The sequence below is a fragment of the Aquila chrysaetos genome, chromosome 1 (assembly GCF_900496995.4).
Source record: "Aquila chrysaetos chrysaetos chromosome 1, bAquChr1.4, whole genome shotgun sequence".
Classification (NCBI taxonomy): domain Eukaryota; kingdom Metazoa; phylum Chordata; class Aves; order Accipitriformes; family Accipitridae; genus Aquila; species Aquila chrysaetos.
In genome coordinates, this window is record NC_044004.1 from 64,805,875 (window position 1) to 64,821,600 (window position 15,726).

Here is a 15,726-nt window from a genome sequence, read left to right on the forward strand (position 1 = left end):
TTCTGAGGAGGCAGGAGCAGAGGCTGCGATTCCTGAACCCTCTTTGATGTGTACCATTTCTCTTTATTACATAAGCAGGCACAGGAAAGATGTAACCTAGCATAGCAGGCAAGATGTAGGTCAGGTTTCCTTTGTCAGTACATCTGCTTTTTGACCTGTAAGTTGCTGAAAGCAACAAAAGCCTATGGATGAGGGAGTCTTTTCAAAACTGGTGAAAAAGAAAGGAGCAAACCCTGAAAGCCTCATTCCCCTCTAAAGAGCTATTTTTAGGAAGCTAAAGCAAAGAAGAATACCCTGGGGGGTCTGTACGCAAAGTTTCTGTCTGGCTGCCTTTGGATAGCTTAAGTTTTAATGCACTTGTCAGGCTGTCGCCATTTGTGCCTGGTGAAAAGCAGGGACCAGACAGAACGGACCGTGCTGATGGCACAACATAGCTGCTGCATGGTTTGCTGCCACACAGGGAGGGGACGGATCCTTCTTTGAGGCTGCTGGTGCAAAGTCTATTAACTAGAGGTTTTGTGAAGAGGCAACATGCAGTGTTGAGATGGCGCTCATTCCTCTTTTGATCACAGGATGTTGTTGACTCTGTCCTGAGCAAAAGGGAAAAAAGATTTCAACTGTGTTGTTGCTGACTACTTCATCAGGAAAATGGCAGTGCATAGAGCGTGGGCAGAGTGTACCATATTTATTGATAACAATATGAGGTACCCAGTTTCAAGGACCACCGAGGAAGGAGGCTTAACAGGGCATCGTTGTTGTCCTGCCACAGCTGTGAAGATCAATTAGTTGTGTCTGTCACTTCAGCCATGCTCCATCCAATGTGGAAGTTCTTCTTTACCCTTGGGTACCTGGTAATTTACTTTTGACGAAGGTAGAATGACTCCAGTGACAATGTTGGAAGGCCTTTGAGGCTTTATTCTGCATTTGAATGTCCTGAATGCAGGATGTGGTCTCTCGGTTCAGGGGCAAGAGGGGACAACACAAGCTGCTCTGTTGTTGAGGGAAAAGGGAAAAAAGTGCTCGCACTGGTGTAAGAGTCGCAGTGCAGTGGAAGTGCCGTGGGAAGGCAGTCCTCGCTGCTGGCGCTCTGAAACACTTCACCGGGAGCTGAAGCACTGGCTTTGTACAAAGCTGGCTCTTGACTGTGAAAGCTGCTAAGAAGCAGAGAGCAGCTTGGGCAAGGAAGGCAAACCCTCCATTTACTTTAGTCCTTGGTAGTGTTGTACCATTTTCTTTTACCCAGCACCTGAGAAGTCGATACAATAGTAAGTGCAGTCGTGCAACAATGAAATTGGATGAGCTAATTTAGGTGAAATGAGAATCAATGAGGAGTTAACTCTAGATTATTATTGCTTTGATGTTTGCAGCTCACGTATTTTTCTTCCTCCCCTATTTTTCCTAGAAAATAAACCCATTTTTTCTACAGGGACATTAGGAGGAAGGCTTAGGCACAACCAATTTTTATTTCAGCTTGACAGATCAGTAATAAAAGCACATCCCTCTCATGAGAGTGGAGCTACTCCCCCCCAAGAAAGCCTCATTAAAGCAGTGGAGGCTGGAGACATTACAGCAACAGATTCCTGTGGCCTTGAACTCTGCTGCCACAGGATAGTTGCTCAGTTTTGAAACAGCAGTTACCATTTTAAAATTGCTTTGAATTCTTGCCTTGAGACTTTAGTTGGGGAGTTGATACAGAATTGGCTGATAGAGAAGATCCTGTGATAGGTTGTAGGGTGAGTTAAGACAACGTAAACTAAAACAAGAGCAGGTGATGGTAATACTCATTTAAAAAAAGACAAAAATAGCATCAAAGTGAAGACAGGCAGACCCACAATCTGGTATGTAAATGCTGCGAACCACTTTACTAGCAAATGGACAACCTGGTGAGTGATCCAAACTGAAGGGAAGCTTGAGGGGGGAGTATATTACCTAAGGCATGGGAGGATACAGCAAGGTGAACCTTTGGCTTCTCAATTCGCAGGCAGCAGCACAGGACATAGGTTTGGTAGGTATTGTTCTGCATAACAAATTGGAGTTGTGATTTTGCATTAAGGATGCTTTGCCTTATCTCCTGGGGTTATTGCTGTTAAATTTGGAATGTGAGAGTGATTTAGTTGGTTAAATGAAACTTAAACTGATACAGCTGAAGTGACTTTTTGTCTGCTGTAAGATTGTGCATCCATAGTTATCTGAGGATTTGTAAATGTAAAAGATCGGTTTGCAACAAGTTTAGGAACTCATTGGTGCGCAAATGTTGGATACTCCGTACTTCTAGGTAAGTTCACAGCTGCAGTTGAGTGTTTAAAACTTGTTAGCACTTCATAACAGATACCAGGCAGCAGTCGTGTATTAATGAATCCACGCTTATATTCAGAGCCTGTCACAGAAACTCTGCTGACATGATGCTCTCTGAGGACACAGCTGCCTGACAGCAGCCTGGCATGGCGCTTCTCATTGTGCGGCAGGGAGCTGTGCGTGGCAGTGTCAGCTGCCTGCCCCTGCCGCTGCCAACCCTCCAGGTCAAAGCAAACCTAAAGGGAAGCCCTGCTGTAACCGGGAAATGGAACAAGGCGTTGTGAGCTGGGACCTCACACCTAGCGATGCCTTCATTGCATGTTAAGCCTATAGGAAATAATTTATTGTTAGCAAGCTAAATGCCTGGGTGTTTTTCAGCCAGTTCCAGATACTGAGTATTTTGAAAATACCAGAAGGTTTGAAATTCCCTTAATTGTGACAGCAGGAAGTTACTAATACTGGCAGGGGACTTCAGTGTTAGAACTCTTCCAACTTGGAAAAGCTTGCTTTCTTTAGGGGGGGGAAAGCCCCACAAACCCTTCTGCTTCTTATCCTTTTCCTGTTGTCTGCCTGTGTTGTGTCTGCTGTGTTGCAGATGGAACCTGTGTTTCTCCTTCATCTTATTATGAACTAGGGTAAGTGTCCCCTTGAACAGGCAGGAAGAGGGTCAGGAGGACAGAGTGGACCTGACCTTTATTTTTGACAGTCTATCTTGAGGGTTCATGGTAGGATTCACAGTGGTGGAGCACCTACATAAGGAAGAGAATCTTTCCCTCTTAGGTTTTTCTCTAGCTAATGTGACTAAAGTCACTTGGTAGCCACAGTCTGGATCCGGAAGTGCTTCTTGTCCATAAGAAAGCAAGATGCAGTACTGCATAATTGATGATCTGGAAGAGGAAACGCTGAGATGTCGCTGCTTAAAATTTTCTTTGGTGCTCTGTTAGCTGTCAGTTTGAGGAGAACTGATAGGCTTGAGGATAAAAATGTAGCTTTAGTCTAGAAAATGTAATGTACTGAGTAACACCCGGTTGGTGGTAGGTACCTGAGCATTTTCAGTACTGAAATCCAAGCATCGCAAAAATAGATGACAGGCATGTTCTTCTGTAATCTGTAGGATCATTGTCACTTGTCATCATTGCAAAATCACTGCCGTGCTGTCCATCCCTGTTGTTACATGCTCCTTTGGGTTTTGTGGCAGGGTTTTGTAGCTATTTTATCTTACTTCAGCACCTCCCAGCTCATTGATGTATTGGATCCGTATTTTGGCTAATTCTGAGCGCATTGTATACGTTCAGAGCACCCAAAATATTCTCCTAGTGCAGCTGAAACCATGCCTTGGTCTGAATTGCGTGACTAAACTGAAAGAATCCCCTTAGATTTATTTTTTGCACTTAATATCCAGAGAATAAGGTTGTTGTGTACTCGTATAGTATAAAAGAAGCGAGTGAGTATGTCTGAACTTGTGTAACACAGCGGGTTTAAGTAGCCCACTCTCTTCCTCTTCACCACCCGTCCTTGCACGCCACTTTTACATCTGGCAAATCAAACCTGCTTTTCTAAAGTGGGTTTATAAAAAGCCTTAAATAGCAGCCCCAAAGGAAAGCTTGTTCTCTGGTGGTTGGCAGCCAGCTGACTTGAAGGCAGCCCCATCTCGCTCCCTCTGCCGACTTCAGGTCACAGGGTTGCACGGAGCAGCTTCACGCTGCTACAGGCATGACAAGCATTAACAAGAAATGGCTCTTCCATGTAGAAACTGCTGTGGCAGCGTAATCTTTCTCTGGGGCTGTTTAGGCAGCAGACTGAGCTGCCCTAATGGGAATAAAAAATACATTGGACCAGTGGTGGAGAGCTGCACAGATATGGCCTGTTAACAGCTGAAGGTGGGTGGGGCTGTGCTGGGACAAACCAGTGTATCTTGCTATCCTGAAAAAACCGGAAAAAAGGTTGGAAATTGAAAGGAGCAGCAGCAGTAATGAGCAGAGGTACTCTGTGTGCTCTTTGGTTTTGTACTGGGCGAGTAAAAGGAGCAACAGTGGTTAGAGGGACATTGTATTTGTGGTGAAGTGGACAAGTCCCTTTTTCAAAATACTATACTGAAAGCTACAAGTTGTCCCTGGGTAAATATCATTAGATCAAGTTTGCTGCGTTTCTGGTTGAATGTGTTTGCCAACACTGTAGTCTATAATCATATGAAGATATTTACATTGTATACCGGAATCTGTTTGCAAAAGACTGTATCTGCTAAAACGTATTGTAATGTGGAAATTTCAATTTATGTCAGTTCCTCAGAATAAGCATGTAGGAGCTGTAGCTATAATGCACCTGCAGCTGGAGGGCAGAGCAGTGCTTCCTGATGACAGGTTTCCATTGTGTCCATACTGGAAAAGCCTGTGTATATGTCAGCATGTGCTAAGAATAATTCCCAGCGCTCCTGACAGAAGTCTTGTTTAGGAATTTCACAGTTTTTAGGTAGTAGAAATACAAATTATTTTTCTTTCTTGGAGGGAATTGTTTCAGTAAGTCCTACAGGATTATTTGTGGGTATGGGTTTTGGTTTGGTTTTTTTTTTTTTCCCCCATCAAAAATAAATCATGAGACTAAGGAAAAAAACCCTGGACTTCTCAAAATAAGATCAGAATTAGAACAAATCAAGAATGTGTTAAATCTGTGCTGCAGCCATCCCAGTTCTGTAATGGTAGCTGTTACATGCCACACTGGCATAGAATTGTGGTAGTTTGGAAAGTTGTCAGCAAACAACAAGATTAATGTAACTCTCACACTTCACATTTAATACCAGCTTCTCATGTCAGAGACTTTGTAAAAATCACTACTTCTTTGAACATAAGCCTGCTATGAGAGAGATTTCGATGCAGCAGAAATAGAGATGCTCAGATTTAAAATGAATGAGGTGAAAAAGAATTATAGGGTAAAGTGTTGTTCTTGTAAATAGGCAGGGGAAATAATGTACTAAAATATGTAAATACTCAAGGGTATTCTGAAATACAGCTCTGAGGAAAAAGCTAGCAATGTAATTCAAGAAAGAAATCTGGATTTATTGTCATTGTCTCTCAGAGGATGACCTGTGAAATACTGGAAGGTTTATTTGTGGCACCTCTTCCTTACAGTGCTATGCTTCAGCTGTCAACCTTTTTATCTGAATAGAGCAGTTGACGAGATGGGAGCTGTTAGAGAATAACGGGAGAATAACCTGGAAGGAATGGCTGCATATGTATCACTTCTGTATTCTGGCTGTACCAAAGGCCAGGAGAGGTCAGTTGCCTTGGATGCAGGAGTTGCCAGAAAGCAGAGCTCCTGAGGGGAGGCTGGGGATGAGCTGCAAGTGATGGGCTACTTTGCAGGGATTAGAGATTGTGGTATTTTGTATCATTTCAGCAAAATTTGCAAGCTGCGGGCAGGATGAATTTAGAGGTAGTAGTCATTCAAGGATCAGTGGTAACTTTCTAGATGTGGGTAGAAAAGACTCCTTACTCTGATGGTCAAATTCCTTATTTTTTCCCCTCCCGATTTTCAGTCTTCCTTCTCCTGGCTTTGGTATTGAAATGCATGTAAGCTTTTTTTTCATCCTGTTTGCTACCACTGAGTTGGAAGGAACCGACTCCTCCTGTCCGTTCAGCCAACTGTGCTCATAAAGGACTTTGCTTCTAACCCAGATGCTGAGGAAAGCAGTTTTGCTCGTGGGTCAGCTCCCTCCATGCACTAGTCTACTGGGGCTTGCCTGACTAACTCCTTTGGTATCTCATGCTTGAGCTGTCTCTCATTTTCAGGGGCTGGGCTTATATCAATGCATTCAGAGAAAAGGTGGTAGCACCTCACACCCACCCTCTCCTTACCTTATCACTGTTGCCACGTATGCATAGAGGTTACAGAGTGTGAACTCTAAAATGGGGATGTGGTTCGGCTGAGGCCAGTTCCTCTGAAGAAGGCAGGATCCCAAGGTGTGTAAAAGCTGCGCAAGCACAGCTAACCTGAATGCCTGTCTTGCTGTTAGCACAGGTTCCTGCTCTTTGTTATTAGTGTAGTGTAATTCAGCTGCAAGGTTTAGCTCACCAGTTCTGCTAGGAGCTACAGGAATTTCCCCAAGATAATTGTGTCTACCTAAAGGATGCGGTCTAAAAAAATGTCATAACTATTGTGCGGCTCAGCTTAAATGTGTGTGGTGAAGGGGGCAACAAATGTCCTACTTTGCTCTAGTGTTGCTCACAAAAATGCACTTACCTTTCCATTTATTATTATAATTATGTAATAATTTTATATAATTATATAATTAAAATGTTATCTAAAATAATATGTAATTAATAATGTATATATTATAATATATAATTATGTAATTGTTATATAATTACTATTACATTCCTTTCAAGCCTTAGTATTATATAAACCACATGTCTACCAAATCTGTTTGTTAAAGGCTTAGAAATATTAATAGCTCATTTTTGTCATAGCTTGATAGCACAATACAGGGAGCATACAGGATGCCTGGGACAAATGAGGTCCTTCATAGCACCTGTACATTGTACTTTCCTGCCCCCTTCCCAGCACCTAGAGGTTTACATTGTTTAGTTCGTGTTCATTTGACTGTGAGCAGAGGCTCATACTCAGAAAGTTGCTGTTCAGAGTGGCTTTCCAGGAGAAACGTGAACTTGATGAACGTCCATGACCTTTCTGTCCTTGGCCATAAAAATCCTTGCATTGTATGCAGCCACATGTATGGCAGGTTGGCATTTGCCTCCTGGAAACACGTCGGGGATTAACCTTTTGCAAAAGAAAATTGCAGAAAGCAAAACCTGTCTGCCAGTGCAGACTGCCCATTGCCACCTCCCTCCTTACTGGGACGTACGTTTGCCTCTGGCCTGGGACTCATTTGTTTTTCTGCAAATAAAAACATCTGTCTTGCTCCAATGAAAGGAGCATTTCAATGAGGTTCTTTTGAGACCTTCTGCACTTCCCCTTGAAATCTAAATTTACCCAGGGATGGAGACTATTTTAGAAGACCAGGAGCAAGAAAATGATGCCTTTGTTGTGAAGATTGAGAAAGCAGCCTGCTGGTTGTTTTAAAATGCCTGCACCTTTAATTAATATTGACTGAGACTGCTCAGAATAGAATGGTTATATTATGTGCTGTGGCTGAGGGGATGTTGAAATACAGACAGGAGTTATCAGGCAGGTTTCAGTCAGGGCTGTCGTCACTGTTGTGTTTTTCTTTGACTTTTAAATCCTTTCCCTGTTTGTTAAAAGAGCAATTCACAGAACAGCTTTCCTTGTGGAAGCTTGTTTTATAGTCCTAGGATCTGGCTTTCTGTTCCCAGCTGAAGAACTTAGGGAAAATACAAGAAATGGAAGACTGCAAGAATAACAAAGTGTAAATGAGTTGGAAATAAACATTTTGCAGTGTGTTAAATACCATCCGTGGGCTACGGCAGAGTCTCCCTGTGGTGGAAAGTGATGAACACATTCCTGAGAAAATCAGGACAAGGTTCCTATGGGGGAACGGGTGGGAGAGAAGGAGGGGAGAAAGGAGGCCAGGAGAAGGTGTTAGTGCCCAAAGGTGCCTGAGGCAGCCAAGTGCAGATGATGAGGAAGAGCAGAGGGAAAGGGGCCATGCTGTGGATTGCCTGAGTTGGCTCTGGAGGTCGGCTCTAAAGGCCAGAATTGAGGACCAGGGTGCTGCAGTTTTGGCTCCTATGGCTGAAGGTGACCTCCAAGAAATACCCTGCAGACAAACAGCATGGTCATGCTGGCCCTTGGAGCTCAGCTGGCAAGAGATGCTGAAGTAAAGGCTAGAGTAAGGGAATGACGTTGGTGTTTGCTAAGTTGACAGATTGTCATTTTTATGCCTTTTCTGTATAACTTTTTAAGCAAGACTAACTCAGCACATGGAGTGTGAAAAGTAGATGTGCTTTGTATTTCCTCCGGTGTAAGGAACCCAGGGATAACGATGTTACAGATGGGGTGACTCAGGACAAGCCAGGGAGTGCCAGGGGCTGGGATCAAAACACGTGGGGCAGGGCTGCCCCACTGAGTACCAAAGAAAAGGAGAGGTCTTTGCTCAGGGCAGAAACCAGGTGAAGGACTGACACTGCTGACTGGCAACGTGCAAGGGAGCAAATGCATTACAATGTGGGGAACGTTTTAGAACATACATTGCTTGTTTTCTAAATGTTTTTCCTGAATGCAATAATGAAATGTCATGGCTGAAAGGTGACTGCAACTGGGTAACAACTAGGGGAGAGGCACTACCTCAGAAGTATCCTAGTGTAAGACTTCCAATCAAAAGTCACCAGTTGGGGCTATTAAACAGTAGTTTGCCATTATTCATTTTCCACCTCAGTGATTATGCATTTCTTTTCAGTTTGGCTATTGAGTATACATTGAGATCGAAGCTGTGAGGGCAGAAACATTTGTTTGCGTTATGAACAAAAAGATTTTAAATCATTGCTTGGGAACATTGAGAGTTCAGATCAGCTTTCATGCTGACGGTTAGCTGCTGGACCCAGGTCAAGAAACTGGGCTGCATTTTATGGGCTTCAACCCAGCCTGGACCTGCTGGCCCAGGGAGCCAGGTGCCATCCCCTTTCTTGCTGCTGGGATTCTTCTGTTAAACAAAACAACACAAACACATCTGCCTCAATCTGTGTGGTGACAGACCAAAGAAATTGCTCCTGCTCTTTGTGCCTAATATTTAATTCCCCATATTATATGTTTAATTGCCCATCTTAATGGTTTGTTACTAGAATTACAGAATGCCAGCTTGCTTGCAAAATAAGCAAAATACTGTGGTTGGCAGCCAGATCCCAGGTAATGCGTTGCCATGGTATCAAACTGAACTGGCAATGTTCAGTGTGCCCACGGACAAGTTATCAGTGTGATAATGAATGTTTAAGTGTTTGCACTCATTTTACTCTAGTTGGTAAGACCAGTGTACATGGAGGAGAGCAGAGATGAACTGAACAGATGGTGGCTGGAGTTGGTGCTTGGTGTGTCGCTGGGAGCTGCGCCCAGGCCGTGAGTGCTGCCTACAGCCAGAGAGTCTTGGCCATTGCCCGTGACTGCACAGTCACTGCAAGCCATGCTTTATTTATTCAAGACCAAATTTCTCAGACCAGGAAGGGAGAAAAAGTATTTTCTGTTAACCGATGCTTGGGTGCTGTGGTAAAAGAGGGCTGGAAAACTTGCTTGATACTCTTGGTTGACTGAAACTGTAAATGAAGTTGACTTGAATTCACCAAATGGGTCAGATAAAAAATATGAGTGGATTTTGTTTGATGTTTTCAACAGATAATGGGTTTGGAGGTGGTTTTCCTTTTGAAAGGACCTTATCTTGCTTTTAAAATTACCAAGATTTCTATTAAAATGTGGCATAAAATGAACAAAGTACTTTCATATTGGATTTCCATATTTTTTATTGCTCTGAAATAAGCATTTTCAGTTTTGTTTTACAAAGGAAGCCAAAAGGCTTGTCATTTTGAGTCAGTGAAGTGACTGTTTGGTTTTCTTTGGCCAGCACTCCACAAACTCACTTGTTCACATAGCTATAAATAAGGATATCTTAATGTTTTCATATCTACACATTTTGATTTATGGCAGCGGCAGCTAAAGAAAATAACTGCTTTCCCAGTCTACAGCAAACTGCTGAAAAATATGCTCACATACGTGTCTTTTCCTTTCTTAATTGAGTTACACACATGACAGAAAAATCCTGATGATATGAAAATGTGTGTTGCCTTTGGGCCACAGCCTATGACAGATGTTAAAAAAAAGATTTATGTGGGGTTCGAAGGTATTTGTTGAGACAGGTTTTCATAAGCAGCGGTAACAAAAGCAGAGGTCCCTCAGACACCCTGGTGACAGAGCAGACTGAATTCTGAGTTGTGGGGTGAGCTAAGGAAATACGGACTCGCTCCACCCTCAGCCTCTTCCCTGGCTAAGAGCAGGTTCAATTAGAAGCAGACCTGGTTGCTACAGCTGTTAATTTTGCTGTCTGAACCATATTTTCCTTCACCTTTCCTCTCCTTGCCAGGCAAGTGTGTGTGTGTGAGGGACACGGAGCCTGAGGGACTGGAGAGCATGTCCTCTCCTAAAGGCTCCCTTCATATTGCTTTTCTAGGCAGGGTGTTGCAGGAGTCTTGATGACTGTGTTTACCCTTCTACCTTGCAGCCTCATTGAGAGAGCCTGTTGCTTTTTGCTGGCTGAACTGGAAACACATTTCAAAAAATAAAAACGTAATAATCTTGTGCGTCACAGGTCACATCTTTCCTGTGGAGAGTTAATTCACAGAGCCTGGGACAGGCTGTTGACACCAGGCTGGAGAGGGAATGGGGGAAAAGGCATGCTTGTGCTGCTAAATGTAATCAATAGAGCAGAGGGCTTTGCTTGGGATGGAGCCATTTGTTTTCTTTCTGATTTTTTTAGGCAAGCAGAGGTTTGTTTCTTGACTCTCCTTCTGAAGCAGTAGGTGATATGATTTGATGAAAACGAAGTGGCAGTGTCTTAAGGGCAACACAGATGTGATGTACTCTTTTAATCTTTGCAGCCCTAGAGGGAATAAACAGCTGCCTGGGTGGGTGTAAGGCTGTCTGGGCAGTATTGCTGCTGGGCAAAGGCTTCTGCCATTCAGAAATAGCTGTAGCTGCTTCTGGTGCATCCCCTCCTGTTGCTCCAAGAGAGCCTGCCCCGATGGCATCTGCTGCAGCTGTTTGTTGGTCAGGCCCTGGCTCTGACTTCATGTTTTTGGGGTCATTAGCAACTTGACATCTGCTAGCAGCTAGAGTCCTCACCTTCTCATAACTGGCTTTTATTATCCTTCCACAGTTATAATGGCCTCTTGTAAAGGGGAGCTCCACATGTGCATTACAAAAAGTCGTAGCTGTGAGCCAAAGCTATGCTGAGGTAGGAGTTGTTGTCACCCTGAGAGCTAAGAGTTAAGTCTCACATTCCATTCTCCTCTGTGATGGCTTGCAACACAAGCCTTACACCAAGTGTTACATGAAAAATAGCATGGACTTAGGGCACAAAGTCTGATTCAGATCTCAGCTCTACCGAAATGTTTCTAGGGGAGGGGACTCACTCAGATGCTGCGTTCTGGGCCAGGGCAGTCGCTAATGAAAATGCTTCACTTGAGTAGTTGCTGCGTTTCTGTCTCTGATTTCGTCTGCCTCAGTGCTTGGTTGTTGTCAGGGTTGCTAGGACTATGCCAGCATGAGGCCAGCTCCCCTGCAGGAAATCATGAAAAGAAGTGGCTGCCTTTCTGCTCTCTTATTAAAATATTCCAGGGATGCTCAGCAACCTGGAAGGCCTGTGTTTTTTAATAAATCCATGGCTGTAGTATCCAGTTGTTCAGCACCTCTCTGTGCCTTTTCGCTGTAGTAATTGTGGTGGTTATGCCTTTTGCAGGTGCTGAGAATAGAGTAGAGCTGCTGTTGTTCAGCAGCTTGTCAGAAGTAATCCCTGTGTGAGGCAGCCTTGGCTACTTAACCTGCTTTAGGGGGTCCTTACTTAGGAAGACGGGCTCCAGTGAAAGCCCATCAAGCTGCAGAAAACAGCACTGCTGATGGCAGCAGCAGTCTGCCTGCTTCACTTGTTGGTGACTGGATGTATTTCCTTGGGATATCACCAAGAATACAAGGTGCCATTATAGCTGCTGGTTTTATGGAGAGATGAGAATGGCTGCTTCCTACAAAAGCTGTTGCCATAACAGCTATGTGCTTTAAGAATGGCTTCTTAATACAACCTGGGTATTTAATGTATGCCATAAGGTTTGAATGCAATACAAAACAATCGGTTTAAGAGCCAACATAGTTGGGCCTTATGCTAAACCACGAGCATAACTGGAATCAAGCCTTTGGGGCCAACTCTCCTTATCCAAGCATCACATCAGCAGTAGGTATGCAAGTCATGTTCAGAATTGCTTGTTCTAAGCTGACTTATCTACCTGTGTTAAATTAATAGTGGAGGTTACTTTTACTGCAGCCTAGGAGAGTGTGTGAGTCTGCACTTGTTTTCCATGACTAGGCAGATTTTAACCATAACAAGAACTTAAAAACTTTTAATGATGCAACTAGACCAAGTTTAAGAATGAGCCACCTGAGTCTATGGAAATGATGGTACCAGAAATGGGGCTGAGAAAGCCAAGACAGAGGCTAGTTTGTATGTTTTTCCTCTGCACATATATGAAAAGACATACTCAGAAAGAAAGAAAACAGGGTCGAGCTGCAAATGTCAGGCTGCAGCATGGTTAACTTTGTGACTAATGCTTTTTTTTTAATGCTATGTCATGTCTGATAATCTAATTTCTACCTACTGGGAGAAGGAATTTCAGTGTAAACTGTGTTTTCATTCTCCTCTTGCCACATTAGCATGGAAAATGGTAAAATGTCATTTGTTGTATAAATATTTTACATTCTCATTCTTCATGCATATTGTCTAAACAAATAAAAAATTCTTAGCAATCTTAATAGCCTTATTTTACTGAGGTCCTTTTGTGAATCTGTAATGAGAGGTTAAATGAGCAGAGAAGAGGGGAAATTAGAGTTTTGTCAGATGCTTGCAGCTCTTGACATAAACCACAAAATAGAAGCTCAGGACCATAAATCTCACTGGTACCTGCATTGCATTTGGAGTCCAGGGGTTGGGTGTAGTGCCAGGGTTACATTCTGAGTAAAATCCTTGTCAAAATAGAAACGTCATCTGTAGCTGACTAATGGCGCAGAGTGCTCCTTAGTGTGCCTGGTCCAGCTTTGGTCTGGGGACCACACACACTGTCTCTTGTTAACTTTAGTTGTTCATGAACAAGACCAAACATCACCCTGTGCATGTACACATTTCTGGACTGGTCGCTTTCTTCCCCTGGTTTCTGTGCTGTAGTCAGTAGTAGGTTTTGGAGACTTCTAAAGTAATCAAGTTTAACTGTGACTGTTGAAGCACCACAGCTGAAACAGTACCAGGTTAGAAATGTGCCACAATCGGCTGTTTGTGGAGGTCCTCTGATGCCCGTGTGGCAGGGCGGACAGGCGGCTTTCTGTGACCCGGTTCAGAGCAGAGGCTCTCCCACCAGAGCAGGTAACAAGCAAAGTGTTCGCTTAGTCTTGAGACAGGCTCCTGTCCACTATCTGCACTAAGCCATAGTCTGCTTCCCTACCACAGCTCTGTACTGTCTTTAGGGGACCCATCTGCAATAATTATGGCTGCACATATTTATCCATATAATTTAAATCACCTGCTAGAAATTGCAGCTGCCAGTTAATGTTTGTCTGCAGTATCTTGAATACAGAAAACTAGGGAAACACCCTTCTCCTTTAGTCTCCTTCCTCTCCCTACCATTAATTTTAGCTTTGCAGGCAAATACATCATGTACAGCCCCTGTGAAAAGTGCCAGAGGAAGAGTTGGTGCATGTGGGCCTACATGCTGTCTTACACTGGTCAGCAGTGAATAAACTGCTTTGCCACTATGGTCATTGGGTGACTTGGAGCCAGAGGAGTCACTGCATGCCTCTGTAGCCTGTCTGTTCCAGTTCAGTTTGCGCAGACCGCTTGCAGGTTTGGACTAGGAGCTGTGAGATGATGTGCATTATTACATTTCCAGCCCCAGGCTTACAAAGTCTACTCCTTTGATCTCACAATTTACCAACTGTTTTGGTTTTTTTTTCGAAATATGTCAGAGTAAATTAAATTTGTAATTCTATCTCATTTTTCTTTAGTAATTATACCACTGTATGCTCAAGGTTATATGTTACAAAGTCCCACTCTTGAATTACAGACACAGTGTGTTGAGTTGGAAGTATCATCCTCGATAGGTATTGCAGTCACTGTGGAATAATAATATACCTGTCACATCAGTATGTGGGGAAGCCTAACAGCATGGTTTAAAGCCTTTTTAACTGTGTTCTTTCTACCAGAACTTAGTGTGGCAATTATATGAATTAAAACTAAGGTAAAATGTCTGTTAATGTAAAGCCTGGAAGACAACTGCACTCTAACTTGAAATGCCATTTTGATATGTTTTAACATGTGCTTTAGGTGGACCGAAGAACTGGAACTGTATCTGAAAGAATGAGCTCTGAATGACTGTAAAAGGCAAGATGCTTTTTAATAAATGATTGCCTAAATTCTGCTTTCTTCCCTTCAGAGCTGTGGATGTTAGTGCTGTCTTCACAGCTGGATCCCTGCTGCCCTCTAGGAATTTTTATAATGAAATAGTCAGCAATACCACTATACCTGCATCACACGCTGTGGATTCCTTTATTAACGTTCAGTCGTAATGTTATTGAAAATACTTCAGATTTCTACAGGGACTGCTGAATTATCATATCCTATTTTTCTAAGACCCTCAGGAGTTCTGCAAAGCATCTCCATTACTGCTGAGTACTTTAAGGCATTGGCAAAGAAAGCAGAAAGTTATTTGTAATTTAAATAAACTAAGAATTAAATCAGCTTTTCATTTCAGCTTACCCTTGCCTGTCAGCAGAATAGAGGTTGTAGCATTGAACAACACTCAGTTTCAGACTTCCAGAAGAGAGATGGTATGCAGTGAATCTAATAGAAATGTAATTTCTATCATTAGAAAGGTTTTCTACTCTAAATAGCCCTTAGCAGGATATTTAGCAGGCGGTGGGCATACCAGCTCCATAAGTTATAATGAGAGGTAGATTCAAAGCAAATCCCAAACCGTGAAGAAAGTTTTATTGCAAACTGGCATTTTGTAACTCTGACAATTAGGATCAATATTGATGCCTCATCATCCTTTCTTTTACATCTCCCCTCACAGGAAAGAATAAGTGGTATGACAACATTGTGTGGGATCTGGCCCCCATTATGAAAATAGTGGATTAAGTAATTGTCTGTGGTTAATGAATGCAGCTCGATTAGCTAGGATTAGTCCAGAGATAAATGCAATGAAAATGCCTAACCCTGGACAACTGAGTATCCTGGAAAGTCCTTTTTAAAGGATTACAAATTTCAGTTTAAATTAATAAATGTTTGAATGTGTGTCAGGATAGATATTCAATGGGTTATTTAAGAAAATATTATAATTAACATTTAGCAAGTGGGAGAAACCCCACCACACATGGTTGACATGCGGCATTTAAAAACACACAGCATCAAAGGTAAGACTGACTATCCTGAATTCCCTACACAGAAATGGCATGCAGACAGTAGAGCAGAGCCTGGCTGTTGGCAAGGCCCGTTGTGTCAGTATGTCCAGGCTTGTCAGGGCAATGGGAGAGAGCAGAGGGATCAGAAGGTTGAGTTTTTGTGGTGCAAAGCTGAGAGATGGATCAGTTGCCTGGTTTCCAGCCCAAGTCTTCCAGGATTCTTACACTGAAGTAAGCTCGATGATACACAGGCGCTTCACAGCGGTAAGGGTTTTCTGGAGCATGTCCCGACATGGTGTGTATGTGCAGCATAACTGCAAG

The 15,726-nt window shown here is 43.0% G+C and overlaps 1 protein-coding gene across 13 annotated transcripts in view; it reads left to right on the forward strand.

Annotated features, from left to right (window-relative positions):
* The window catches only part of ARHGAP24 (Rho GTPase activating protein 24), a 285,721-nt gene that overhangs the window by 207,294 nt on the left and 62,701 nt on the right, over nucleotides 1-15,726 (forward strand). Inside the window, exon 1 of one of the 13 annotated variants that reach the window (XM_030010247.2) lies at nucleotides 1,814-1,838. The exons of the other annotated variants lie outside the window; for them this stretch is intronic. The gene's annotated coding sequence lies outside the window, so the exon portion shown is untranslated. Of the gene's footprint in view, nucleotides 1-1,813; nucleotides 1,839-15,726 lie in introns of those variants that run through there. 13 annotated transcript variants of the gene reach the window in all.